The sequence below is a fragment of the Cervus canadensis genome, chromosome 30 (assembly GCF_019320065.1).
Source record: "Cervus canadensis isolate Bull #8, Minnesota chromosome 30, ASM1932006v1, whole genome shotgun sequence".
Taxonomy (NCBI): domain Eukaryota; kingdom Metazoa; phylum Chordata; class Mammalia; order Artiodactyla; family Cervidae; genus Cervus; species Cervus canadensis.
This window is the reverse complement of record NC_057415.1, coordinates 28,083,138-28,110,867: the sequence shown is the minus strand read 5'-3', so window position 1 is coordinate 28,110,867 and position 27,730 is coordinate 28,083,138. Positions and strand designations below refer to the sequence as shown.

General features: G+C 40.2%; 1 long non-coding RNA gene across 1 annotated transcript; it reads left to right on the top strand.

Annotated features, from left to right (window-relative positions):
• Positions 1-1,200: 1,200 nt before the first annotated feature.
• LOC122432002 lies at positions 1,201-27,143 on the top strand. The gene is made up of 3 exons (XR_006266692.1): positions 1,201-1,230; positions 5,626-5,632; positions 27,055-27,143. It is a non-coding gene; the product is annotated as an uncharacterized LOC122432002 (long non-coding RNA).
• Positions 27,144-27,730: the final 587 nt, after the last annotated feature.

Sequence of the window (27,730 nt, the reverse complement as noted above, 5' to 3'; positions counted from 1 at the left end):
GCAGAAACAAGAAGATAAGTCAGGAATCCATTTCATCTGCTACTGATTGGAAGGCTGGAACATGAGTACATGCATGCTCAATCATGTCCAACTCTTTGTGACCCCACGGACTATAGCCTGCCAGGCTCCTCTGTCCGTGGAATCATCAGGCAAGAATACTGGAGTGGGTTGCCATTTCCTTCTCCAGACGATCTTCCTGACCCAGGTATCAGACCTGCATCTCCTGCATTGGCAGGTGGATTCCTAACCACTGAGCCATCTGGGAAGCCCTAGGCTGTAGCACAGGAATGATTAATTTCCCTAACAACAGAATCTACGCAGGTATTAGTGAAGACCACCTGCTTATGGAATAATTCCCTAAGTCAACACCATCAACTAAAATATCATCCTTCAAAAAATGGTGGTGAGAGGGAGGTTCTGCTACACAAACACCCATCATTTAATTAGTAGGTTGCTGCTTGCCCCTGATATCATATATGTGTTACTCAAAAGTAATGTAGTCTATTTAACCTACAAGATCTTTTGAAATATATACGCCTTTGTAAGAGTACAAATTTATCCTCAAGTTTGTGCCATCAAGCACTGTACAATGTTTTTCATACATCATTTAGTGTTGTAACCAAAAAGAGAAGGAAAAACAAACCCCCTTCAACAACGGGGCAATCTGATCTTATTCTCCAGTTAACTAAGTTCTCAAATGTAAAAATAGAGACTGGAGGAGCCAAATTCATCACTGATGGAAGCCTGGGTATTCTGAATATTGAAACTATTGGGAAGGAGGGATATAGGGTGAAAGAACTCTTAGTTTAGAGAAATTATGTCTCAGAGATTGCAGGACTTTTTCCAGGTTGAAAGACCTCTGCGGAACAGTCAACATGCAGATGCACTGAGGAACTAACTTTACAGTACACGGGAGCAGAGGGCAGTCACTGCTGGGACATTGTTTAAGTGGGAAGTACCCAGGAAAGGGAAAGATTCAAGAATGAAGCTTTCCTGTATGAGAAACCAAGGGAATTTCATGACCGAAGAGCATGGCAGCTGCTTTGAGGGAAGTTCAACCTGAAACTGATGGTAGGGCTGGAGAAACTAGAAGGCAAAAAATACACATTTCCTCCATGACTAGGAGAGCCATCAAGGAGAGGTATCTTTCATGGCTGGGGTTACACCACGCCAGCGGAGGACTGTGAAGCTAAGCAGAGCTGACAGTTGAAGTCTGATATTTTCACCAGGGTGAACTGAACACTGCAACTCCTCCGTTCATACCCAGAATTCCTTTATCTGGCCACAAAAACATTTTTAGACTACCAGAAAGGTATCAATGAGAAGTAAAACATAAGCAGCAGTGAAGCAAAGGCACTTATAACTAAATTATAAAATTGTCAATGCAAGTAGAGTTAGAGATGGTAGAAAGTTACCAACAATGGAAGGGAAGAAGTAAAATACAGGAAAGTAAAAAGATCAGACAGAGTTTACAGTTTGGTTCTATGGATTGGAAACCTACATAAGTTTCCAACAACTCATGAGTTTTCTGACCTTAGATGAGTCACTGAACTCCAAATAAAATTTTTCCACTGTAGAATGGTATTAGTAAATTAAAAGAGGGCAGTAATTATAATATAAAAAGCATATAGCACATAGATTGCACAGTACTAAATTTTGATTCCTACTTTTATCTTAGTACATAGAGAGAGAGATTTAGTATATTCAAAGATTAAAATTACAAAATTAAAAATGACTAGGTAATTTGGTTAACCACCATAGCTGATTTCATTAGCAATAACTTCACCTTGGGTCCCCTATTAATTCATCTTTAAATTAACCACAAAATTTCTCGCATTTCTTTAATTCAATAAACATTTGTTGAATGTGCACTATAGATCATGTATCACATGAAATAACACAGGAGATGGGAAGAACACTGCTGTGGTTTTGGATTTCTTTTTTTCTAAGCCACAGCCTATCACAACCGTGACATTGTGATAATCATTATTATAGAAGAATGTATTGTGTGAGATCAAAAAAAGGAATGAGTTATTCTACATAGAAAAAAACTACTAGCCAACACTTACTGAGCACTTCAGTTTTGTTCAGTTGCTCAGTCATGTCCAACTCTTTGTGACCCCATGGACTGCAGCATGCCAGGCTTCCAGTCCATCACCAACTATCAGAGCTTGCTCAAACTCATAGCCATCAAGTCGGTGATGCCGTCCAACCATCTCATCCTCTGTCATCCCCTTGTCTTCCTGCCTTCAACCTTTTGCAGCATCAGGGTCTTTTCAAATGAGTCAGTTCTTCGCATCAGGTAGCCAAAGTATTGGAGTTTCAGCTTCAACATCAGTCCTTCCAATGAGTAGTCAGACTGATTTCCTTTAGGATTGACTGGTTTGATCTCCTTGTAGTCCAAGGAGAGTCTTCTTCAACACCACAGTTCAAAAGCATCAATTCTTCAGTGCTCAGATTTCTTTATAGTTCAACTCTCACATCCGTATGTGACTACTGGAAAAACCACAGCCTTGAGTAGACGGATCTTTGCTGGCAAAGTAATGTCTCTGCTTTTTAATATGTCATCTAGATTGGTCATAGCTTTTCTTTCAAGGAGCAAGTGTCTTTTAATTTCATGGCTGCAGTCACCATCTGCAGTGATTTTGGAGCCCAGAAAAATAAAGTCTCTCACTGTTTCCTTGCTTTCCCAACTATTTGCCTAAAAGATGATGCTGTGAAAGTGCTGCACTCAATATGCCAGCAACTTTGGAAAACTCAGCAGTGGCCACGGGACTGAACAAATGTCAGTTTTCATTTCAATCCCAAAGGAAGGCAATGCCAAGGAATGCTCACACTACCACACAATTGCACTCATCTCACATGCTAGCAAAATAATGCTCAAAATTCTCCAAGCCAGGCTTCAACAATATGTGAACTAAGAACTTCCAGACGTTCAAGCTAGATTTTGAAAAGGCAGAGGAACCAGAGATCAAATTGCCAACATCCATCAGATCATCAAAAAAGCAAGAGAGTTCCAGAAAAACATCTGTTTCTGCTTTACTGACTATGCCAAAGCCTTTGACTGTGTGGATCACAACAAACTGTGGAAAATTCTGAAAGAGATGGGAATACCAGACCACCTGACCTGCCTCCTGAGAAATGTATATGCAGGTCAGGAAGCAACAGTTAGAACTGGACATGGAACAACAGACTGGTTCCAAATAGGGAAAGGTGTATATTAAGGCTGTACATTGTCACCCTGCTTATCTAACTTAAATGCAGAATACATCATGCAAAATGCCAGGCTGGATGAAGCACAAGCTGGAATCAAGATTGCTGGGAGAAATATCAATAACCTCAGATATGCAGATGACACCACCCTTTTGACATAAAGCAAAGAAGAACTAAAGAACCTCTTGATGAAAGTGAAGGGGAGAGTGAAAAAGTTGACTTAAACTCAACATTTAGAAAACAAAGATCATGGCATCTGGTCCCATCAGTTCACTCCAGTCACTCAGTCATGTCCTACTCTTTGTGATCCCATGGACTGCAGCACATCAGGCCTCCCTGTCCATCACTAACCCCAGAGTTTACTCAAACTCATGTCCATTGAGTTGGTGATGCCATACAACCATCTCATCCTCTGTCGTCCTCTTTTTCCCCTGCCTTCAATCTTTCCCAGCATCAGAGTCTTTTCAGATGAGTCAGTTCTATGCATTAGGTGGCCAAAGTATTAGAGTTTCAGCTTCACCATCAGCGGTAATTTTGGAGCCCAAGAAAGAAAAGTCTGTCACTGTTTCCATTGCTTCCCCATCTCTTTGCCATGAAGTGATGGGACCAGGTGCCATGATCTTTGTTTTCTGAATGTTGAGTTTTAAGCCAACTTTTTCACTCTGCTCTTTCATCAAGAGGCTGTTTAGTTCTTCACTTTCTGCCATAAGGGTGGTGTCATCTGCATATGTGAGTTATTGACATTTCTCCTGGCAATCTTGATTCCAGCTTGTGCTTCCTCCAGCCCAGCGTTTCTCATGATGTACTCTGCATAGAAGTTAAATCAGCAGGGTGACAATATACAGCCTTGACATACTCCTTTCCTGATTTAGAACCAGTCTGTTGTTCCATGTCCAGTTCTAACTGTTGCTTCCTGACCTGCATATACATTTCTCAGGAGGCAGGTCAGGTGGTCTGGTATTCCCATCTCTTTCAGAATTTTCCACAGTTTGTTGTGATCCACACAGTCAAAGGCTTTGGCATAGTCAGTAAAGCAGAAACAGATGTTTTTCTGGAACTCTCTTGCTTTTTCGATGATCCAGAGGATGTTGGCATTTTGATCTCTGGTTCCTCTGCCTTTTCTAAATCTAGCATGAACATCTGGAAGTTCACGGTTCATGTTCTGTTGCAGCCTGGCTTGGAGAATTTTGAGCATTACTTTGCTAGCATGTGAGATGAGTGCAATTGTGTGGTAGTTTGAACATTCTTTGGCACTGCCTCTCTGGGATTGGAATGAAAATTCACCTTTTCCAGTCCTGTGGCCAGTGCTGAGTTTTCCAAATTTGCTGGCATATTGAGTGCAGCACTTTCACAACATCATCATTCAGGATTTGAAATAGTTACCTGGAATTCCATCACCTCCACTAGCTTTGTTCGTAGTGATGCTTCCTAAGGCCCACTTGACTTTGCATCCCAGGATATCTGGCTCTTGGTGGGTGAGCACTCCTTCGTGATTATCTGGGTCAGGGAGATCTTTTTTGTACAGTTCTTCTGTGTATTCTTGCCACCTCTTCTTAATATCTTCTGCTCCTGTTAGGTCCATACCATTTCTGCCCTTTATTGTGCCCATCTTTGCATGAAATGTTCCTTTGGTATCTCTAATTTTCTTGAAGACATCTCTAGTCTTTCCCATTCTATTGTTTTCCTCTATTTCTTTGCATTGATCACTGAGGAAGGCTTTGTTATCTCTCCTGGCTATTCTTTGGAACTCTGCATTCAAATGGGAATATCTTTCCTTTTCTCCTTTGCCTTTCTGAGCATCTGCTGTTGCTGCTGCTGCTGCTAAGTTGCCTCAGTCATGTCCGACTGTGTGCAATCCCATAGATGGCAGCCTACCAGGCTCCTCTGTCCCTGGGATTTTCCAGGCAAGAATACTGGAGTGGGTTGCCATTTCCTTCTCCAATCTGAGCATTTACTATGTACCAAACAATATTCTAAATACTTTACGGATGGCAACTCACTAAGCATCACAGCAGTCTGAAATAGTTACTAGGATTATTTCCATTTTGCATATCAGGAAACTGAAGCACAAGGAGGTCAAGTCACAGGTCCCAGGTCACAGCTATCTACTCTGTTTCAGAGTAGATAAAACTTGGAATTTGCTGTATAAGTGAAACAAGATGCCAGCAGAAGAAAACTTGAAGGAACATGACAGAATGAGGATAAGAGACTGAGCGACACCACAGAGAAGACGGGAAGGGTGGCTGGAAACCGGTGATTGAAGATGATACATAGGAATGAGGCAAGGAGATAAACTCCCTGGTATTGGAAACAGCAGGAAAGAAAATTCGTGGTAATTCATAGGGTAAAAGGAAGAGAGGTGAGGACTGGGCTGTCTGCTGGTCTTGTCTGCCTGGTAAAATGAAGGTAAAGTTCACAGGTATGAGTCGGAAACCTGAGACCCATCCTCATTTCTATCCTTCCCCCCACTCCGTGTTCACCCGTCACCTAGTCCAGTTGATCCTACCTCCAAAGTGCATCTACCATGGACCCTGTTCTCCATCTACAGAGCCACCACTGCCGTCCAAGTCAAAACTATCTCCAGCCTGGACTCTGCATGAGCTTCCAGCTGTTTTCCCCCACTTCCTCTATTAACTCTCAATCCACTCTCCATACAATTGCCAGAAAGAGATTTCAAAAGTAAAAATTGACTCCAGCTCTTCTACGGCTGTTTGAATACAATAAAAATCCCTTACTCTGCCAAAACTGCCTCAGATCATCTGGTCCAGCTCTCCTCTCCAGCACAATCATAGACCATTCTCCCTCCCCATCCATAGTCCAAGCATCTTGACATTCTTTCCATTTTTCAAATAAACCCTGTTCCCCTTATTACTCAGACCTTTCTCCATTCTACTTGCACTAACTGAAATACTTTCCTAGCTCTTTCATTTATTTATGACTGTGTGTAGGATTCCTTCTCTTTCCTGAAGCCTCAAGCTAAAAACTTTCTTCTCCAAAAGGCCCTCAATGACCAGCTTGTCTAAGAAAATCCCCTAACCACTGCCCCAGAGCAGGGATTTAGCAGTTAAAATGGTGGCATAAGGAAACTGCCGGATTTCAAATCCCAGCTCCATCACTTGTGTGACCCCCAGGCAAGAAACAGAATTGTTCTCCAGGATAAAATGGGAATAATGTGAAGCAGTTATTCAGAAGGTGGTTGTGGTGATTCAATGAATTAATAATCATAAGAAATTTATAAAAGTGCCTGGTCCTTATAAATGTTTAGTACAAATTTATCACCCCAGAACCTTGTCAATTCTGTCTATCACTTTAGTTTGTACTTTCGTGTTTCATGTTAACTGTATGGTTCATCCACTATTTCACAAGCTCCAGGAAGGCAGAGAACTGGTCCATATCTCCAATATAAAAATGCCAGCGGCTTAACAAATACTTAATGAATGGGGAATGAATGAATGAGTTCATATCATGTACAATTCAGTGTATAAGGTCTAAGAGATCCCAACCTGTTGTCGAGAAGAGAGCTGAACTCATTAACCATAGTGAGCTATGGTGAGAATGTCTGAGAAGCTAAGAAGGGTCTGAGAGACAGAAAGACAGCACAGTGGTTCCCAAGATGGAAGGTGTCATCAGAATCAGGAGGAGGCTCATCGAGGGTGAGGCTATATCAGGTGAAAGGATAGGAAGATGTGGGAATAGAGGAAGCATCTCAATTTTGGGTGAAGATGAGATCAAAAAGTAGTTATTTCTACCCTAGGGACCATAATTAGAGGCCAGATGAGGGCGATCAGAGTTGAGAGGTCAAGAAAGGGAGGGGACCAATGTGCTAGTAGAGTTATCAGTGTGAAAGTGAATTCCCTGTGCATCAGAAGAGAGAGGGCAGGAAGCAACGACACCAGGTCAGGGGCTAAGGTCACTGAGAAGAGCAGAAGATCCCAAAGGAGAGTTAACGAAAGCAATGAAGATGGGAGAAGAAGGTCCAGGTGGTAATCTGAGTTTCTCAAAAAGAAGACTCAAGAGTGTCGATAGAAAAAGCAAGGGGCAGTGGGGAGAACTCCTTCTTGTTCCACAAGTTCAAAGAAATGGGAGCACTCTGAAATAGAGAGGAAGCATTGTGTAGTCCAGAGGAACATATTAGTGAAGGGGGCCAGGTAGAATGTGGAGAGTGTTTGAGTCCTGGACGGATCTGACTAACGTCAAGGTTGCAGTGATGCAGTGAGATGCAGTGATGGCTTGATGGTCAGCTGCCTGAGTTTTGCCCTCTGATCTAAAAGGGATGGGAAACCACACGCTGATTTTTAATCTAATCCAGATACTATTTCTGGAGGACTGGGATGCATCCGCCCCAAGGCAGAGAACCACCTTAAACTTGCTTCATGGCTCTCTCTCAATCTGTCTCTCTCCCCATTTCCCTCTGCCCAGGGGTGACACAAATGTCCTGCTGCAAATTGATTGAAGCATCCTTCCTGTAGGCCTCCCCAGCGGATATCAGGAGAGAAAGGACAGAAATCAAGTCCACATTTAGGAAGGAGAAAATACCAGAGGCTACTGACAGCATCGTAACTCCCGAGGGGAAATCTCCGGCTGGAATTTGTCTAAACAGATGCAGGAATTTGCCATTTTTCTCATCCTTCCTCATGTGCACTGCTCGACAGCCTCTTCAGATCAGAGCCAAGTCTGCAGCCTGCATCAGCTAGATCATGGGGAATACTTGGGTGAAATACTAGCACTCAGCCCTCCCTCATTTTGAGCACTAGGTCAGGTGAATTACTTCAAATACATGCAAGGCCCTTCTGTTTCCATGGTAACTGCTCCAAGAACCGTAACAATGTCAATCATGGAAATGGTGAAATCATAACTTGAACCCATCTTGCTGACAAAGATATCTTGAGAAGTAGCCACTGCTCAGTATCAGACCTCTGCGTCTCATTTGGGGGAGAATGTTTTGTTTATGTCCAATCAGTTATGGGAATAAAGGGAAACAGTGGTTAGTCATTTTCCTTCTGCTTCGCCAGGTCCACCTCTGTCTGTATTTTACTGATAGGCTTGCAACTCATTTTCCCTGCTTGAAATTTACAGATGGAACAATTCATTTTTTCACTTCCTTTTCCTGCATAGGTGTAAGCACTTGAAGACAAATTATTGATTTTTTTCCTATGCACTAAAAAAAAAAAGAATGGCTTGTTCATTTTCATTCCACTGTGTTCGTTGCTTTAATTTCTTAGTGCCTGTTTTGATGAAGCAAACTCACAATATCTGGAGATGAAGTTCTAATCTGGGGATCCTGAAATAAGAAGCAGTATCTTTTGCCAGTCCTGAAAAATGGAGCAAACATCTCAGTTCACAGATTCTAAAATAAATAAGGAAGGTGAGGAGTAATTATCATTTCCTGTTCATGCAAAATCTATACTCTGGATTCTAAAGTGATCTCCCCAGAAGCAGTAAAATCTCATCTAGAACCTACATGATAATTCCACCAAAAGAGTGTTTGGGCACATTAACCTTCAAAATCTGTTGGCCATTTTATTGGCTTGGTTTCATTTTTTAATGTATATTTTAGGACACTCTTCCCCTGTACAATATTTTTATCTTCCTTTCTCCTCTAAAGAATTTCAAAGCAAGAACATTTCTGTGGGTTTATGAGAGCCTTCAGTCTGGACTCCGAATTGTTACAAAGCCAATATTTTTTTACATTTTTCTTCTTAATAACATTCTTTGACCCAGAGAGAACTAAAAAAATAAGCTATTTGATGTCTAAAATTGCAGAGATAAACTGACACTGTGTTCTGAAGGTGTCTTTTCATGAGAAAAATGGAATTGTTAAAAAATGTAATCAAGTTACACAGAGCTTCTTACCCTCAGGTCATCAGTTCAGATCTATCTGAGGTGGAAAGTTGCACAGAGCTGTCGTGGTCGCTGGGCTCCCAGTGCACTCTGAGAAATGAGTTGGAGGCCCCAGAGGAGGCTTTGTAGTCACCACCCTCATAAGTGACACCCATGGACCCATTCTTCCATTCTTCCAGGAATAACCATTCCAGCAGAAGCACAAAGATTTGGCCCGAGATTCCTAAGTTGGTCCTGTGTACCATTATGTTCACAAGTGTGCATTCTCAAATGTTAAGCTCCATGAGAAACAGAAGTCTTTTTTTTTTTTTTTTTTTAGTAACTCTGGAAAACTCTTGCTCAGCATCCTGCTTAATTCAGCTGAGTGGGGACAATCCACGAAGTATGAAGGTGAACGAGGAGGGGAAAAAGGGAGGAGAAGACAAAGAGGAGCTAGAAATTAAAATAAACTAAGTAAGAAAAAATAAAAGCAAGAGAGAACTAAAGATAAAAAGCAGCAGACAAAGTAAAGAAAAAGGATAAAAGAAAAAGAAAACAGAAAGGAAGAGGTAGGGGGAAAGGAGAGAGAAAGGAAGGAGCAGGAGATGTGAAATTCTATCACGACAATAAATAGAAACCTCTCCATTCCAGGAGGGCTTTTGTTTGTTTTATATTCATTATTCTCACAACAGGGAGCTTCCTTCTATAGGAATTTCACTTTTACAAAAGCTAAATCTGGCACACACAAAAAAATCCAGACTTAAAAATCACCCTCCAAAGAAAGGAAGTCACTGGGGAAGATTTTGCATTTCAATCCCACAGGGAAAGCATCCCTTCATCTCAGATTAGAAGCTCAAGGCATGAAAAATTGTAATAAGCCAGAAAAGGACCCATCCGACTGTGTACTATGGCCCCAGGAAAGAAGCCTCACATCAATATTGGATGAGGGAGAAGACTGGATGTTTGATTTCTGTCACCAAAGTGGACTTCTGTGGACCGCACTCCCATCAAGGGAATAGCAATTTAAAGAGTAGTTCTTGATTTGTCTGAAATTCTCATTCTTTTCTAACGTAATATGAAAAAATTACCTTGAGGAAAAACAGTTCTTAGGGTTTCCCTGGTAGCTTAGATGGTAAAGAATTTGATCGCAATGAGGAGACCCAGGTTTGATCCCTGGGGCGGGAAGATACCCTGGAGAAGGGAATGGCAACCCACTCCAGTATTCTTGCCTGGAGAATTCCATGGAGTTGCCTGGTGTGCTACAGTCCAAGGGGTTGCAAAGAGTCGGACACAACTGAGCGACTAACGCACACAAAACAATTCTTGCATTCTCTCCCTCAGGAAGTTAAAGAAGACAAAGAGATACACGTTAGGCTATGGGCAATTAATTACAAAGAAATGAGAACCAAACAAAAAATGTATATAAAGAAATGATACTCAATGTTCTGAAGGTGACAGTAACAGGAATATCGCAGCAGATGGGATGTGACCCAGGTAGTATCAAGAATTCTTTCAGGAAGGAACCTCTCTTCCTCTGTTCTTATCATCAAGGGGATTTCTACTTCCCTCCCTATAGGAGAGGCCTAAGAAGTAAATCTGGAGTGGTCTTCCAGTTTCTCTTTTAACCGTATGACTTGGTGTAGAACTAGGTTGGTTGGTGACAGTCTGTCATCCAACGGGCCATAGCTCTACTAAATGGTAGGTCAGTGCATTCAGAGGCCACCACTGTCTAAGATGTCTTTTCTCTCCTGTTTCTTCTCACACTTACCTGTGTTTCAATAGATTGTTCTCTAACTGCACTTTTAGACTCCAGAGAGGATAAAGATTCCCAAACAGAGATTCTGTAGAGCACAGAGAAAGTTAACCACTTCCTAGCTCTCCACCTACTTGCAATAAAGGAGGTAAGTTAAGTTGCTTCTACTGGATGTATGTAAATAGTGTCCTTCTAGTTGGAAAATAGGAGACCCAATTCCATTCTCCAATCTAGTTGTTGTTAGAGAATCTTGCATTTGAGAAGCATGGAGGGAGATTTACTCGACATTCCCCTGGTACCTCTAATAAAACTGACTCTTGAATTGCCTTTGTTTCTCTTCCTCCATTCTCAGTAAATAATAGATAAATTGTACCTCTATCTGTCAACAATAAAATGATATAAGCTGTTACTTATCCAGTTCTTCTTATATATCAGTTTCTGAGTTAGATGCTTTATACGTATACTTCTAAATTCTAATAAGTCAATAAGGTAGGTGTTATTATCCTCTTTTTTTTTAAAACCTATGAGACCAAGAGAGGTTCAGTTAACATGCGCAAGGCACATGGCTAACAAAGACTCTGAACCAGAATTTAAATTTCAAGTATTTGGCTCTGAAATCCCTTATTTCAATAAATAATAAATGTCTCCCAAATATCGCTAATTATTTCTCTCAAAAACTTGATAGGACTCCTGATCAAGCTGAAGACTTAACAGAAGTGTTTTGCCATGTCTCCAACTCAAAACAAATCACAATGATACAGAGGTACAAAAAGATATGATGTAATGACAAGAGAATGGGAAAGAAGGTGACAGGAATGAAATTCTGGAAACTAGAGTGCAGATGGAAAGGTAGTAAGTTATTCATCAGACACATGGAAATTGAATTCTAAACTTATGATGAGGGTATCGCAGAAACAAGCCTATGCAAGTGGAAGAACTCAAGAAAGCTCAGGAATTCATGGCTCAATGTACTTTTGAAAGTTGGAGACCAATGAGACAGAAACAGGAGATAAAGTTGGAAATCTGGATCAGAATCTGCAACTGGGGGACCTGACCTCCCATTCCAGCAGAAGACTACGTACAGGCTCCATAAAGAGACTGAACCAGACATTCTGGTCTCAGGGTTATTAAGCAGAGCTGAAGTCTGACTTCATACTGAAAACTGGAGGGGCAGAAGAAGGTCTATTTATTGAATGCTAAGAGCACCAGTCTCCTTACCCAGCTCAGCAACAGGAATGCTTGGAAGCCAAGCATATCTTCTCCAGGAGGGAGACTGGAAGATTCATCTCTGGGGACAGTGATCAGCCCAACAGAAAAGAGTTAAAAGTATTCTTAATTCTTTTTGTCCTTGTACAGCCCTACCAGATCACCTTACAATGAAACTCACCATCTAACAAGCTCTGTCCCTGCTCCCCGAATGTTCATTTCCCTAAGTTTTCAGTGTCCTGCTCTTTGATGAAACAGTCCCACATCACCAGATACTTGAGGGAAAGCTTCTGATATAAAAGAAATCAAAATGTAAAAGGATCTCAAAGGAAAGAAAAATAATGCAGGAAACAGAAGAAAACATCTCCAAAAAACTGACCTCTTCACAGAAATTTAAAAAAAAAAAAAAAGAATATTGTAAGGATAAAGAAAGAGTATGCATCTATTAAATAAGAGGAATCAGTCTGCATAAAATGAGATCTTTTGAAATTAAAAATAAGTGAGCAGAAATAAAATCAATACAAGGGTGGGAAAATAAAGTTGAGAAAATCTCTCAGAAAGTATAAAAGAAAAACATTTGGAAACTAGAGGGAAAAGAGAAAGAAATTAAAGTCATACTTTGGAATGTCTAGAGAAGAGAACAGAGAAACCAAAGCAGAGAAGAAAATTCAGGATCATCCTTCCCTATTCCATAAAACTAGAAGCACAGTATGGCAGCCAAATATCCCTATTGCCCTGTTTTGAAGAATCTAAGAAATCCTGACAGCCTTTCCTCATTTCATCCATCTCCATCTCCTTCAGTTAAAACTGGCAGTGTTTCTGTGGATATAATCCTATCTCCAATTCTGGTTTCTGCTGAAGTGGCTGACTGAATTCATAGTTCACATATACACTAATCTCCTTATCAAATGGTTGTTCAACCTCCCTTCAGAACTAGTTTTCTCATTTTTTGCAATATAGTTAGGCTGCAAATTTTCTAAATCTTCAAGTTCTGGTTGCTTTCACTTAGTTTCTTCTTCATATTTCTCACCTCACATTTTATCATAGCAGTCAAGAGGACCCAGGATGTATTTTCAACATTTTGCTTCAAAATCTTCTCATTTAAATTTCTCATTTCATTGTTCACAAGTTCCTCCTTCTAAAAACACACTAGAACACAAGTTTTTTGTCACTTTATAACAAGAATTGCCTTTTCTCTGGTTTCCAATAATGTGTCCCTCACTTCCATCTGAGACCTCATCAGAACGACCTTTAACATCTGTATTCCCACCAATTTTCTGTTCATGATTATTGACATATACTCCAAGAAAACAAAGGTTTTCTCTCTAGCTCTGCTCTTTTCTGAGTCCTCAAAAGAATCACCTTTAATTTCCATATTTCTATCAACAATCTCTTTATAGCAAGCTAGACTTTTCAAGCATGCACCTCAAAATTCTTCCAGCCTCTACCCACCACCCAGTTTCAAAGCTGCTTCCACATTTTAGGTATTTGTTACAGCTCCACCCCACTTCTTGATTTCAAAATCTGTCTTTAGTCAGCTTGGGTTAATATAACAAAATACCACAGACTGGATGGCTTTACCAACAGAAATTTATTTTCTCACAATTCTTGAAGGTAGAAGTCTCAGATCTGACAGAGCTGGTTTCTGTTAAGACCTTGCATGTTGGGTGCAGATGGTCATCTTCTCACTATGCTTCACGTGGCAGAGAGACAGAGAGATCTCTTCCTCTTTTTAGATGGTCACCAGTACAATTAAATTAGGTATCCTCTCTTAGGAGCTCATTACCTCCTAAGGACTCATGGTTTAGTCACTAAGTCATGTCCAACTCTTGCAACTCCATGGACTGTAGCCTGCAAGGCTCCTCTGTTCATGGGATTCTTCAAGCAAGAATACTAGAGTGAGTTGCCATTTTCTTCTCCAGGGGATCTTTCTGACCCAGGAATCGAACCCAGGTCTCCCACATTGCAGGCAGATTCTTTACCGACTGAGCTATGAGGGAAGACCCCCTAAGGACTATCTCCACCTCACTAAACTCAAAAGCCTTGCACAGCAAAGGAAACCATAAACAAAATGAAAAGACAACCCATAGAATGAAAAGAAAATATTTGCGAATGATGCAACAAGAAATTAATCTCTAAAATTTACCAACAGTTTATGCAACTCAATATCAAAAAAACCCAACAATCCAATCAAAAATGAGCAGATGACCTAGACATTTCTCCAAAGAAGACATACAGATGCCAAGAGGCACATGAAAAGATGCTCAACATCACTGATTACTGGAGAAACGAAAATCAAAACTACAATGAGATATCACTGCACACTAGTCAGAATGGTCATCATCAAAAATCTACAAACAATAAATGCTGGAGAGGGTGTGGAGAGAAGGGAACCCTCCTATACTGTTAGTGAGAATGTAAATTGGTACAGGCACTATGGAGAACAGGGTATAGAGCTTCCTTAAAAAACTAAAAATAGAGTGGCCATATGATCCAGAAATCCCACTCCTTGGCACATATACAGAGAAAACCGTGGTTTGAAAGGATACATGCACCACAGTGGTCATTCTAGCGCTGTTTACAATAACCAAGACACGCATGCGTGCATGGGTGCAAAGTAATTTCAGTCGTGTCCAACTCTTTGTGACCCTATGGACCATATCCCACCAGGTTCCTCTGCCATGGGGTTCTCCAGGCAAGAATACTGGAGTGGGCTGCCACGCCCTCCTCCAGGGGATCTTCCTGACCCAGGGGCTGAACCTATGTCTCTTAGTCTCCTGCACTGACAGGTGGGTTCTTTACCCCTAGCACCACCTGGGAAGTCCAACCAAGACATGGAAGTAACCTAAATGTCCATTACAGGGGAATGAATAAAGATGTGGTACATATATACAACGGAATATTATTCAGTCATTAAAAAGAATGACATAATGCCATCTGCAGCAACATGGATGGACCTGGAGATTATCATATTAAGTGAAGTAAGTCAAAGACAAATACCATATGGTATCACTTATATGTGGCATCTTTAAAAAATGATACATATGAACTTATTTACAAAACAGAAACAGACACAGAAAACAAACTTAAGGTTATGAAAGCGGAAGAGTGGTGGAGGGGGAATAAATTGAGAGTTTGGGATTGACATATACATGCTACTATATTTAAAACAGATTACCAACAAGGACCTACTATATAACACGGGGAACTCCACTCAATATTCTCTAATAACCTAAATGGGAAAACAATTCGAAAAAGAATAGATTTATGTATATGTACAACTGAGTCACTTTGTTGTATACCAGAAACTAACAACACTGTAAATCAACTATACTCCAATATAAAATAAAAATTTTAAGGAAAGACTATTTCCAAATAGTCACATTGGGTAGGGCTTTAACATGAATTCGGGCTGGTGGGGGGGGGGACTCAATTAAGTACACAGCCAAGTACCAAAGGCTCTAAGATGGATGTCACAAAAAAAAAAAAAGAAAATGTAAAACATAGATTATCTGAGGAATTTGAATACAAAGGGAAGAGATATATTCACTGGCAAATAGTTCAGGGATAAAAGAGCAGTATATGCACAGAAAAGCGAACAAAAATTTATCCAATCATTTTTAATTCCAGGAAAGTAAACTACCTCCTCCTATCCCAAAAGGGAAATGTAATCATAATACACTCCATGATTCAGGTGTAAATAATGTTTATTTAGTCATAACTGTGTAAACATTGAGTCTGTTTTTAGATCTCAAGTGCAGATGGTTGAGTCAATCACATTCCTCAATCCCTGGCTCACCAGCCATGGTCTCAGCAAAACTCTCCCTTCTTTATTTATGCATTTCCCTTATTTCCATCTCCCCACAGACAACCACCTTGATATGTGTGAAATGTATCATTTCATTTATATGAGTTCGTTTAAAATGTATATTAAATTATACGCACATATTTTCAATGTATACAAGTTTAATTTGCTAAGTATCTTAGGCTTTTTCTTTACCTCTTTCATTCAGCACCATTTTTTAGAACTATGCATACTGCTGGGTGTACATCAAATTCATTGCTTTCGACTCACAAGCAGTCCTCAAAATGCATTCACCATATGTACTTATCTGGTCCTTTACTGATCACCAACCTGATTTGTCTCTGACTTCCTGCTATCACAAACAAAGTAGAATTTCTGTAGAACATACATCTTGGAGTATGCCAGAGCAGCAAGTAGTGGCGTAGGTGGCAGAGTGCTCTCCGGAACTGCTGCCCTGGTCCATACTTCCACTATGGAGCTTGGCAATTTTTGTATTGCCACAGACCTGACAACCCTTAGCACCATCCGGCTTCCTAACCATGGCCAATCTGGTGGAAGAAAAGTAGCATTTTGACATTTTCATTTTTCTAATCCCCAATGGGTTTGAGCGTCTCTTTATGTCCTTACTAATCCATGGGGTTTTTTCATTTTGGAATTAATTCTTCATACTTTTCCCTCGTGTTTTTACTAATTTCTTGTATTTTTTGACTTGTAGAAATTCTTCTACAATTTAGAACTTGGTCTCATTTATTAATAATTTCGAAAACAAAGCATTTCACTGATGAACCAGATACAAAAATCATCAACGAAGTTCTAGCAAACAGAATCCAACAACACATTAAAAGGATCATACACCCTGATCAACTGGGATTGATCTCAGGGATCCAAGGATTCTTCAGTGTGATGCACCATAGTAACAAATTGAAAGATAAAAGCCACATGACCATATGAATATTGCAGACAAAAAGTTTTTGACAAAATTCAACACCCACTTATGATTAAAAAAAAAAAAAAAAAACAACTCTCCAGAAAATCAGCATAGAAGGAACCAACCTCAACATAATAAGGGCCATACATGACAAACCCACAGCAAACACTATTCTCAAAACTGAAAGCATTTCCCCTAAGATCAGAAACAAGACAAGAGTGCCCACTCTCAAAGTCTCACTACAACTTTCATAGTTTTGAAAGTTATAACCACAGCAACAGAGAAGAAAAAGAATAGGAATCCAGATTGGAAAAGATGAAGTAAAACTCTGACTGTCTGCAGATGACACAATACTATACATGTGTGTGCTCTGTGCTGTCCTCAGTCTCTTCAGTCGTGTCCAAGTCTTTGTGACCCTATAGACTGTAGTCCGTCAGCCTCCTCTGTCCATGAGAGTCTCCAGGCAAGAATACTGGGGTGGGTTGCCATGCCCTCCTCCAGGGGATCTTCCCGACCCAGGGACTGCACCCACATGTCCTTCATCTCCTGCACTGCAGGCTGATTTTTTACCACTGAGGCACAGATACCATACAGAGAAAACCCTAAAAATGCCACCAAAAAACTGCTAGAGCTAATCAATGAATTTAGTAAAGTCACAGGATACAAAATCAATACACAGAAATCCCTTGAATTTCTATACACTAACAATGAAAACTCAGAAAGAGAAATTAAGGAAACAATTCCATTCACCATTGCAACAAAAAGAATAAAATACCTAGGAATAAACCTACCTAAAGAGACAAAAGATCTGTATGCAGGAAACTCTAAGACACTGATGAAAGAAATCAAAGAGAACAAAAATCAGATAGACACACCATGCTCTTGGATTGGAAGAATCAATATTGTCAGAATGATTATATTACCCAAAGCAATCTCTAGGTTCAATGCAATCCCTATCAAATTACTCAATGGCACTTTCCACAGAACTAGAACAAAAATTTCACAATCTGTATGGAAACACAAAAGACCCTGAATAGCCAAAGTAATCTTGAGGAAAAAAACAAAAAACAAAAAAACAAGAGCTGGAGGAACCAACCTCCCTGACTTCAAGTTATAGTACAAAGCTACACGTCATCAAGATAATACGGTACTGACACAAAAACATATAGACCAATGGAACAAGATAGAAAGCCCAGAGATAAACCCATATGCCTATAGGCACGTTATCCTTGACAAATGAGGGAAGAATAAACAATGGAGAAAAGACAGCCTCTTCAATAAATGATGCTGGGAAAATTGGACAGCTATGTGCAAAAGAATGAGATTAGAAATAAAATGGACTAAAGACTTAAATGAAAGGCCAGAAACTATAAAGCTCATAGAGGAAAACATAGTCAGTACACTCTTTGATGTAAATCACAGCAAGATTCTTTCTGACCCACCTCCTAGACTAATGGAAAAAAAAATAGGTGGGGACTCTGCTTAAAACTTAAGTTTTTTACACAGCAAAGGAAACATAAACAAGATGAACAGACAACCCTCAGGATGAGAGAAAATAATTGCAAATAAAGCAACTGACAAAGGGTAAATCTGCAGAATCTAAAACAGCTCATACAACTCAATATCAAAAAAGCAAACCACCCAATGAAAAAAAGGACAGAAGACCTAAACAGACACTTCTCCAAACAAGACATACAAATGGCAAATAAACATATGAAAATATTCTCAACATCACTCATTATTAAAGAAATTCAAATCAAAATTACAATGAGGTACCACCTCATACCAGTCAGAATGGTGTGACTGTTCATTCATCATCAAAAAAATCTACAAACAATAAATGCTGGAAAGGATATGGAGAAAAGGGAACCCTCCTGCATTGTTGGTAGGAATGTAAACTGATAAAGCCATTATGGAAAACAATACGGAGATTCCTTTAAAAAAAATTAGGAATTCATCTGCCATATGACCCAGCAATCCCACTACTGGGCATATACCCTGAGAAAACCACAAGTTTAAAAGACACATGTACCCCAATATTCATTGTAGCAATATTTACACATAGCCAGGACATGGAAGCAACTGAGATGTCCATCAACAGATGAATAGATAAAGAAGCTGTGGTACATTTATACAATGGAATATTATTCAACCATAGGAAGGAACAACTTTGAGTCAGTTGTAGTGAGTTGGATGAATCTAGAGCCTTTTACACAGAGTGAAGTAAGTCAGAAAGAGAAAAACAAGTATCATATATTAATGTGCGCACACTGAATCTAGAAAAATGTTACTGATGAACCTAGTAGAGAATGGACTTACAGACACAGTGGGGGAAGGTGAGGGTCGAATGAACTTAGAAAGTAGCATTAACATAAATACAATATCATGTGTAAAATATAGTGAGTGGGAAGTTGCTAAATAACACAGGGAGCTCAGCCTGGCACTCTATGATGACAGAGAGATGGGATAGAGGGAGGGAATATATATATATATATATTTCCCTTAATTTATATATATATATGTGTGTGTGTGTATATAAAAATACATATATTTCCCATAATTATATATAATTGGACTTCCCTAGTGGCTCAGACGGTAAGGCATTTGCCTACAATGCAGGAGACTCAGGTTCATTCCCTGGCTTGGGAAGATCCCCTGGAGAAGGAAATGGCAACCCACTCTAGTACTCTTGCCTGGAAAATCCCAGGGACAGAGAAGCCTGGTAGGCTACAGTCCATGCGGTCGCAAAGAGTTGGACACGACTGAGTGACTTCACTTTCACTTTCATATATAATTATGACTGATCCACATTGGTATATGGCAGAAGCAACACAAAATTGTAAAGCAATTTCCACCAATAAAAAGTTTTAAAAATAAACAAGAAAAAGAAAACTAGGCAAACAAGAACATAAGACCATTAATAATTCCATGAAAACCGAGAGTTGCACAGAAAGGAAAATTTAATCATACTCATTACATGACCCAGATGTAAGTAATATTTTCACAATCATAACAGCATAAACACTAAATCTAACAAAAACCACTACCAGAGAGATAGGAGGCCTAAAAGTGAATGGAAGGAAGATGTAAAGATGAGAGCTGAATCTCATCTTGTATGTTAGGAAGATAATAGATAAATCCTACGGGTTGAATTGTGTCCACTCTCCAAGAAAGGTATATTGAAATCCTAACCCCTCGTACCTCAGTATGTGACCTTATTTGAAAACAGTCTCTATAGGGTTAATCAAGCAGAAAAGAGATCCTTAAGCTGGGCTCTAATCCAATATGTCTAGTGTCCTCACAAAAGGGGAGAATTTGGACACAAACTTGCACAGCGAGAATGTGACGATAAAGCCAGAAATCAGAGTGATGCAGCTACACATCAAGGAACACCAAAGTTACCCAGCAGGGACAGATTCTTTCTCATCACCCTCAGAAGGAAGCAACCCTGCTGACACCTTGATCTCAGACGTCTAGACTCCAGATCACAGGACAAAAAATTTCTGATATTTAAGCCACAAATTTGTAGCACTTACTTATGGCAGGGCTAAGAAATTTCAGTTGATAGGCTGGTAGATAGGTAGGTAGGCAGGTGCTGGGAAAGACTGAGGGCAGGAGGAGAAGGGGATGACAGAGGATGAGATGGATGGATGCCATCACCGACTCGATGGACAGGTTTGGGTGACTCCAGGAGTTGGTGATGGACAGGGAGGCCTGGCGTGCTGCGGTTCATGGGGTCGTAAAGAGTTGGACATGACTGAGCAACTGAACTGAACTGAGGTAAGTAAATAAACAAATAGGAAATGGCAGTGTATGCATGTATGCATAGATATATGCTATTCTAAACATGGGACAATCATAAATGTGAGTGGTTGCCTCTGGGAAGTAGAAAAATGGATGGGGGTGTGGGCAGGAGACTGCTGTTTTCCATTATAAGTCATGTAAAACTACTAGACTTTTTAAACTACAGGTACTTGCAACTTTTATAAAAATGTATCCTTAAAAAGCTATCTTGCCACATTTTAAGCTCCTGTAGAATTTTAGGGAAGATGAGTTCTACATTTTTACTATTTGCACATCAAAGGTTTTTGTTGTTGTTCTAGTAAAAAAATGCTGGTCTTTAAGTTTCAAAGGACATTTTTGTATGGTTTCATGGCCTTGTATAGTATTGATCAAGTCTTAAGCTGAGGCCTAAATTCCAGCTGTCATTAATGGGCAAAAGCATTCACATTCCATGAGTTTGGACAGGGAGCAAGCAGAGAATCCTCGCTGACTGGATAATGAGCAGAAAGAGTACAAGTTTTAGAAGGAGACAACAATGGGTCCAACACCAAATGGTCCTGCTTATTAAGGTGTATGGCCTGAGATGAATTTATTTAAATCTCAGAACCTCAATTTATTCATCTGTATGATTGGAAAACAGAACAGTATTTCCCGGGAATTCTGTTGGTTTTCATGAGAAACACAGCATAATGCCAAGTTCATGATAAGCACTTGATAAATGGTAGTCATATGGTTCTTATATCCATATTAAAAAGCCTTTCCATTTTTTGCAACTCTGTCTTTAGTCACTAGTTTGAAAGTCTCCCTTCTAACCCTCCAACCTTCAGTCTTGAATCACATCATTAGTCAATTTTGCTCCCTGGTTACATGATAATGTAGAACAAAACCTCTGGTTTAAGATCTGCCACCTACTTGACCTCTGGAAAGTCACTTAAAGTTTCTGAGCCTCAGATTCCTCATCTGTAAAGTAGGTTAAATAATATCAATTGTAATGATAAAATGGTATAATGAATAGGCAGAGCGTAGGTGCTCAGTTTATGATGGCACGGGGTAAGCTGATAGGCAAAGCCATTTCCCAAAATACAAAATAGAGTTACAGAAACACAACACTGCAGGCTCTTCAGCTATCTCATAGAAATATTTTGTGAATATTTAAGAGCCAGCTCCACTCTTCAAAAGGATACCTGAGAAACGAGTTGTAGATCTGAGAGACATGCATGAGTGCCCAATGCCCTTGCTTCATAAAATGCCAAAGAATTAGATTCACACAGTGCTCCAAGCAAACTGTCCAGGTTACTTCAATTAATTTCCAATGATATCCAGAATTCTGCATTATTTGATAATACTATACAAATGCAAATATTGCATACAGCCTGCTGTAATATTTAAGAAATCCACAGTACAACTTAAAACAAGCAGCTTTTTGTCAGTTACTGGTATTGTCCATGTTTCAAAATCTATGCAACTTACAAAAAACTCCAAATGTACCCAACATCTAAAACTTTCACCACACAAAAAAAGTTTCTCAGACTTCCCAGTGAATTCCAGAAAATAATGATTTGGTTTACTGAAAACTGCCTTGCACACAAATCTCCAGGAACACAAACAGCTATCAACCAAGTGAGGAACACTCACAGCTGGAACAAGATTTTTCCCTGCTTTGATGCCCATTATCCAAGTGAGCAGGGGCTGAGTTTAAATCACCATGTCCCTGCCAGAACAGTCCCATTCCCCCTCATCCTCACCACGGCTGTGGTGTCCTGTCAGGGAGGAGATGTAGGGCTCTCTGAACAGTTGAGTTCAGCAATCTCCTAAAATGCTGATGCAGCTCCCTGGGCTAAGTGAACACAATATTTCTGTGACAACCTTCCATCATCCAAGGTAGAGCTCTCTCAGGTCAGCAGAGGTGACTGTGGTTTTCTGTCAACCGGGAGAGACTGCTCCAAGCTGTCCTTCAGAGCTGGCAAGGATGTCTTCTGCTTTTATTCATTTATTTTTCTAATAAAATCCACATCCAGCACAAAGCACTGAAGAACATCACTGAAATCTATCTGCTCTTGTGACTGTTCCATACCTAGAATAACAACCCACAACTGGGCTTGATGGCTAATTATATAATGGGGTAAGCCATTTGCATATGCATGAATTTGATTGCTGTTCAGACTGAATTCCTCCTCATATTGGCCCATCATAATAATGACAAAGATACAGACCATTCTTTTACATTTAGACACCCTGACATACTTGTATCATTTATTCTTTCACTGGAAAGTGCTCAGTCTTGTCCAACTCTTTGTGACCCCACGGACTATACAGTCCATGGAATTCTCCAGGCCAGAATATTGGGGTGGGTAGCTGTTCGCTTTTTCAGGGGATCATCCCAACCCAGGATTGGGATTGAACCCAGGTCTCCCATGCTGCAGGCAGATTCTTTACCAGCTGAGCCACCGGGGAAGCCCAAGAATACTGGAGTGGGTAGCCTATCCCTTCTCCAGCAGATCTTCCCAACCCAGGAATCAAACCAGGGCCTCCTGCATTCCAGGTGGATTCTTTACCAGCTGAGCTACCAGAGTGTCATCTTCATCTTATAGACAGGGAAGTAAGTTGTTGAACATGGTCCTTCTGGACAATGATCCTTCCTAAATGCTGCATCCAGATGAATCAGTGCTTTTCATGAGACATGAGCAGAGTAGAACAAGGCTGTGTGCCTTCTGTTGGGGTACATTCAGAGGTTCTGGTCACTCCTGTGTCAGCCACTGAAGTCCCCTGGAATCTGATCTCGCCCACTTCACACAAGCATCCATGTATTCAGGAGGGAGAAAGGCGACAGCCAGCTGCAGAGAGCCGCCCTAACTCTGAAAGCTCAGGAGATACACAGGCCTCTTGTGTAAAAATGAGGTTGCACTTTTCACTGAGTCCCTGGTAGCTCAGCTGGTAAAGAATCTGCCCACAATACAGGAGACCTGGGTTCGATCCCTGGGTTCGGAAGATCCTTTGGAGATAGGAATGGCTACCCACTCCAGTATTCTGGCCTGGAGAATTTCATGGACTGTACAGTCCCTGGGGTTGCAAAGAGTCAGGCACAACGAAGTGACTTTCACTTTAATTATGAGATGACATCTGGTGAGTACTTACCCTAGGCCAGGCACTAGATTTACTGCTTTCCATGTTATTATCTCATTTAAGTCTCAAAACAAAATGATGTGTGCTATTATTATTCCCATTTTTCAAATGAAGAATGTTCTCCAGAGAAAAAAACTGATAGTATCTACATAAAAAGAGACATATTATGAAAGATTGGCTCACGTGATTATGGAGGCTGGGAAGTCCCATAATCTGCCACTTGCAAACTGGAGGCCCAGGAGGGTTGTTGTATCAATACTTTCAGGGCAAACCCGAAGGCCTGAGAACCAGGGCAGTCGATGGTATACATGCTGATGCTGATCCTAACCAAAGGCCCAAGAACCAGGAGCACCAATGTCTGAGAACAGAACACAGATGTCCCAGTTCAACCAAATAGAGACTATTAGCCTTTCCTCTATTAGCTTTTTTGTTCTATTCAGGCCCACAATGGAGGCGATGATGCCTACTGGCATTGGTGAGGGGCAGCTTCACTCAGTTTACATATTCAAAAGCCAATCTCATCCTGAGACACCATCACAGATACACCCACGAAAGTTCTACCAGCTATCTGGGCATCTCTTCACCCAGGCAGGTAAATACACAAAATTAACCATCACAAGGAAACACTGTGAAGTTGCTTACTCAGGCAGCTGATGCCACAGTCTGGGTCCAAATCTCTCTGTTTTGCAGTTCCCATCGCTGTCAATCTGCCTCGTATCCTTTTTAAAAACAAAATACTCTTTGTCTTTTAGCCCCATTCTCCTAATTCCCACTCCCAACCTCCTGGGAGGGGAGATGGACTGGAAACTGGATTCAGTCACGTGGCCAATGATTTAGTCAACCATACCTATGCAATGAAACCCCAGTAAATATTCTGGATCTGAGGCTCAGTGGAGCTTCCTGGTTCATAAACACGTTAATATGCCATGATGATAAGGCACTGGATTGCGTAAAGAGAAGGCATAAAAACTGCATTACCCTCCTCCTCCCCCTGCCCTATGTTTCTCTTCCATTCAGTTATTCCTGAATTGTGTTTTTTATAATAAAATGTAGTTGTGACTACAAAAATTTTTTAATTTAAATAAAAAATAAAAAAAAATGAAATGTCCACAGATATCTCTTTACAGTTCCCTAATGTCCCAGTCTAGAGTTGATGTAGCCTTAGATTTGGAAATCAAGAGTTCTCAGAAGAAACTGGGAACATTCATCCATCACATTTGATAGTAACAAAATAAAACAGCCCACCTCAATGCTATTGCTTGGTATATCATTTTTATCAACATGGCTTTTTGTAGCACAAAATATTTCTAAGATATATATGGATTTTGCAAAAATTTTGTTCTCTCCTCACAAGTCTCAAAATTCACCTCTGTTTACTCTGTGATATAATGGCTCAAAGCTAGATGTACCTACAAGGTGTTAGAGATTTAAAACTGAACACGAGAGAGGTAACAGGCAGAAAGCAACCAAGTTCAGTATAATGAATGCAACATTAATGGTGTGAACCAAATCCTCTGATGATCAAAAGTAAGAAAAAGTACTCATTCTAAATGATGGGGCTATGACTTTATCAAGGCAGTGATATTTGAGATGGGTTTTAAAAGTTGTGTAGGAATCTACTATGGACTGAAGGGGAGGAGAAGGGCGCCCAGGCATGGTCAATCAATGACTGGAGCATAGGGACGGCTAGTTACGGTGTTTGTGAACTAAGGTATCAAATGGTGGTGGGAGACGACTGCAAAGAACCCTGAACCCATGAAGATAATTAGATTTGTGTAATTCCTTATACTCAACATGACACTTTCACCTTTATTCTCACTTGATACTTAATTAACTCTGTAGAGTTGTTAATATTATCCATTCTTTGCAAAAAGTAAGAGGTTAGCCCCAAGTCCTCACAGTTGGAGCTAGAAACTTTACAGTCTTTGGCTTCTAAATCCTTCTAATTCTTTCTAATACTTAAAAAAAACCAGACCTCCCTACAAGAAACAGATATTGGTGAAGGTGTGCAGAAAAGGGAACCCTCATGCACTGCGGTAGGAAAGTAAATTGCAGCTGCTATAAAAAGCAGTATGTAGTTTCCTCAGAAAGCTAAAAATATGACTCAGCAAAAAACTACCACGACTCAGCAGTTCCACTCCTGGGTCTATATCTTAAGAAGATGAAACACTCATTTGGAAAGATACATGCACCCCAATATTTATAATTGTCAAGATGTGTTCAACAGATGAATGGATAAAGATGTGAGATATTTATGCATATATAAATATATTTATATACAAAGACTAGAATATTACTCAGTCATAAAAAAATGAAATTTTGCCACTTGCAACAAGGTAGATATATCTAAAGGGTATTGTACATGGTGAAATAAGTCAGAGAAAGACAAATACTGTTATCACTTATACACAAAAACTAAAAAATAAAACAGATTCACAAAGAGAACTACTGGTTAACAGTGCAGAGAAGGAAGCAGGGAGGGGCAAGATAGTGATAGAGGATGAAGAGATACAAAATACCAATACCATGTACAAAACAAACAATAAGGATGTATTGTATAGCACTAGGAATTACAGCCATTATTTTATAACCTCAAATAGAGTATAGTCTACAAAATTATCGAATCACTATATGGTACACCTAAAACTAATCTGTAAATCACCTATACCTCAATTTAAAAAACCCAGACTGCCATGGGAAGAACCCAGAGGAAGGTCTCTCTGAAATGTTCAAATTGAATTCTATGCCCTTTGTGTTTGGCGTTCTGCAGGCAGGAAGTGCAAGGGGTCAGCACTCACCCACCATAAGCCATTCCTATTAGCTTTATCTTGGAAGTTCTCTCCCAATCCATGGTGCCGATCTCAAGATTGGAAGCAGCTGGGAATGAGGTGATGTAATTTGATGTAGGTGAGGAAAGCCTGAAGTCAATTTCAGGCTTTCCTTTCCTCGCTCCTTTATCCTCTTAACTTGCTCATCCCAAATTTGTTCCAGCAAGGCTTATTTATGTGTATATTTGTTTATTTACTTACATATTGCCATATTCCACAAAGAATTTAAAGCCATTTATATTACATACATAGAATGATAAAATATTTGTCTTTAAGTCAAAGAGAGAAAGAGAAAGAAACGGAAGGAAGGAGAGTTAAGTCATGGGGTAAAAACAATCTGGTTAAGCAGGTGATGGCATCTCTTCCAAGGCTCTGTGTGAGCCGTACTTTTTGCTCTAAGCTTCCTGGCAGACAAAGCAAAATTGGAAACAATGCATAACCTAGGTCTTTTTAATCCATGAGAAGGAAACATATAAATTCTTCAGTAAAAGTGCTTTTTTCTTTTTAGTTATTAACTCTAAATTTTTCTCAGGAAGTATCCTACAGGTCACCCTGAGAAATGCAGCAAATAATACCAACAATGAGATTTGTGTAGTACCTTAAATGCAACAGAGAGTTTCATCCAGCGCCGAGGGACACGCCGGCTTCCACGTCTTAGACTCCAACGTCCGCACTTCTTCCTGCTCCCATTTCTTCCTGTTTCTCAGGGAGCACGCAGCCCAGGCGCACGCATGCGCCCTTGCTCTCTCGCAGTCTCTCTGGGAGTTCCTCCATGCCCTAGAGGGCATTTCACGTTGGTTGCCTTTTTCTTTCCCACTTGTCGGCAACATGTTTTTCAAATTAGCACTTGGTAGCTTTGAGGGAAACCCAGACATTGTGGGGAAGAGAGCGAGAGGCCAACTAAAAAAAAAAAAAAAAGTATACTTTATTCTCAGTTTGTTATAAATTTGCAATACAAGCAAAGAAAAATAAACTATTCAGATCCTGCAACTGATATAGAAGTTCTCTGGCTTGGTGTGATACCAAAACTCGGTCTTCCCCCAGACCTTCTGCTGTTTACAAGCAGGGAGCTGTTTCTCTTTGGGAAGAGGGTAGCTTAGCCTCCATTCCCACCGCCTCCCTGTCTTTATCACCATGTTTTCCTATGGTTGGAGAGAGGTGGATGGACATCAGAGGCCCAGGCTGGGAGACTCCATCCTGCCCAAGAAACCACATGGGTTCCTGGTTTGTGAGAAGTATCTGCTTCTGAAGTTGCATTTTTAACTCAGTGA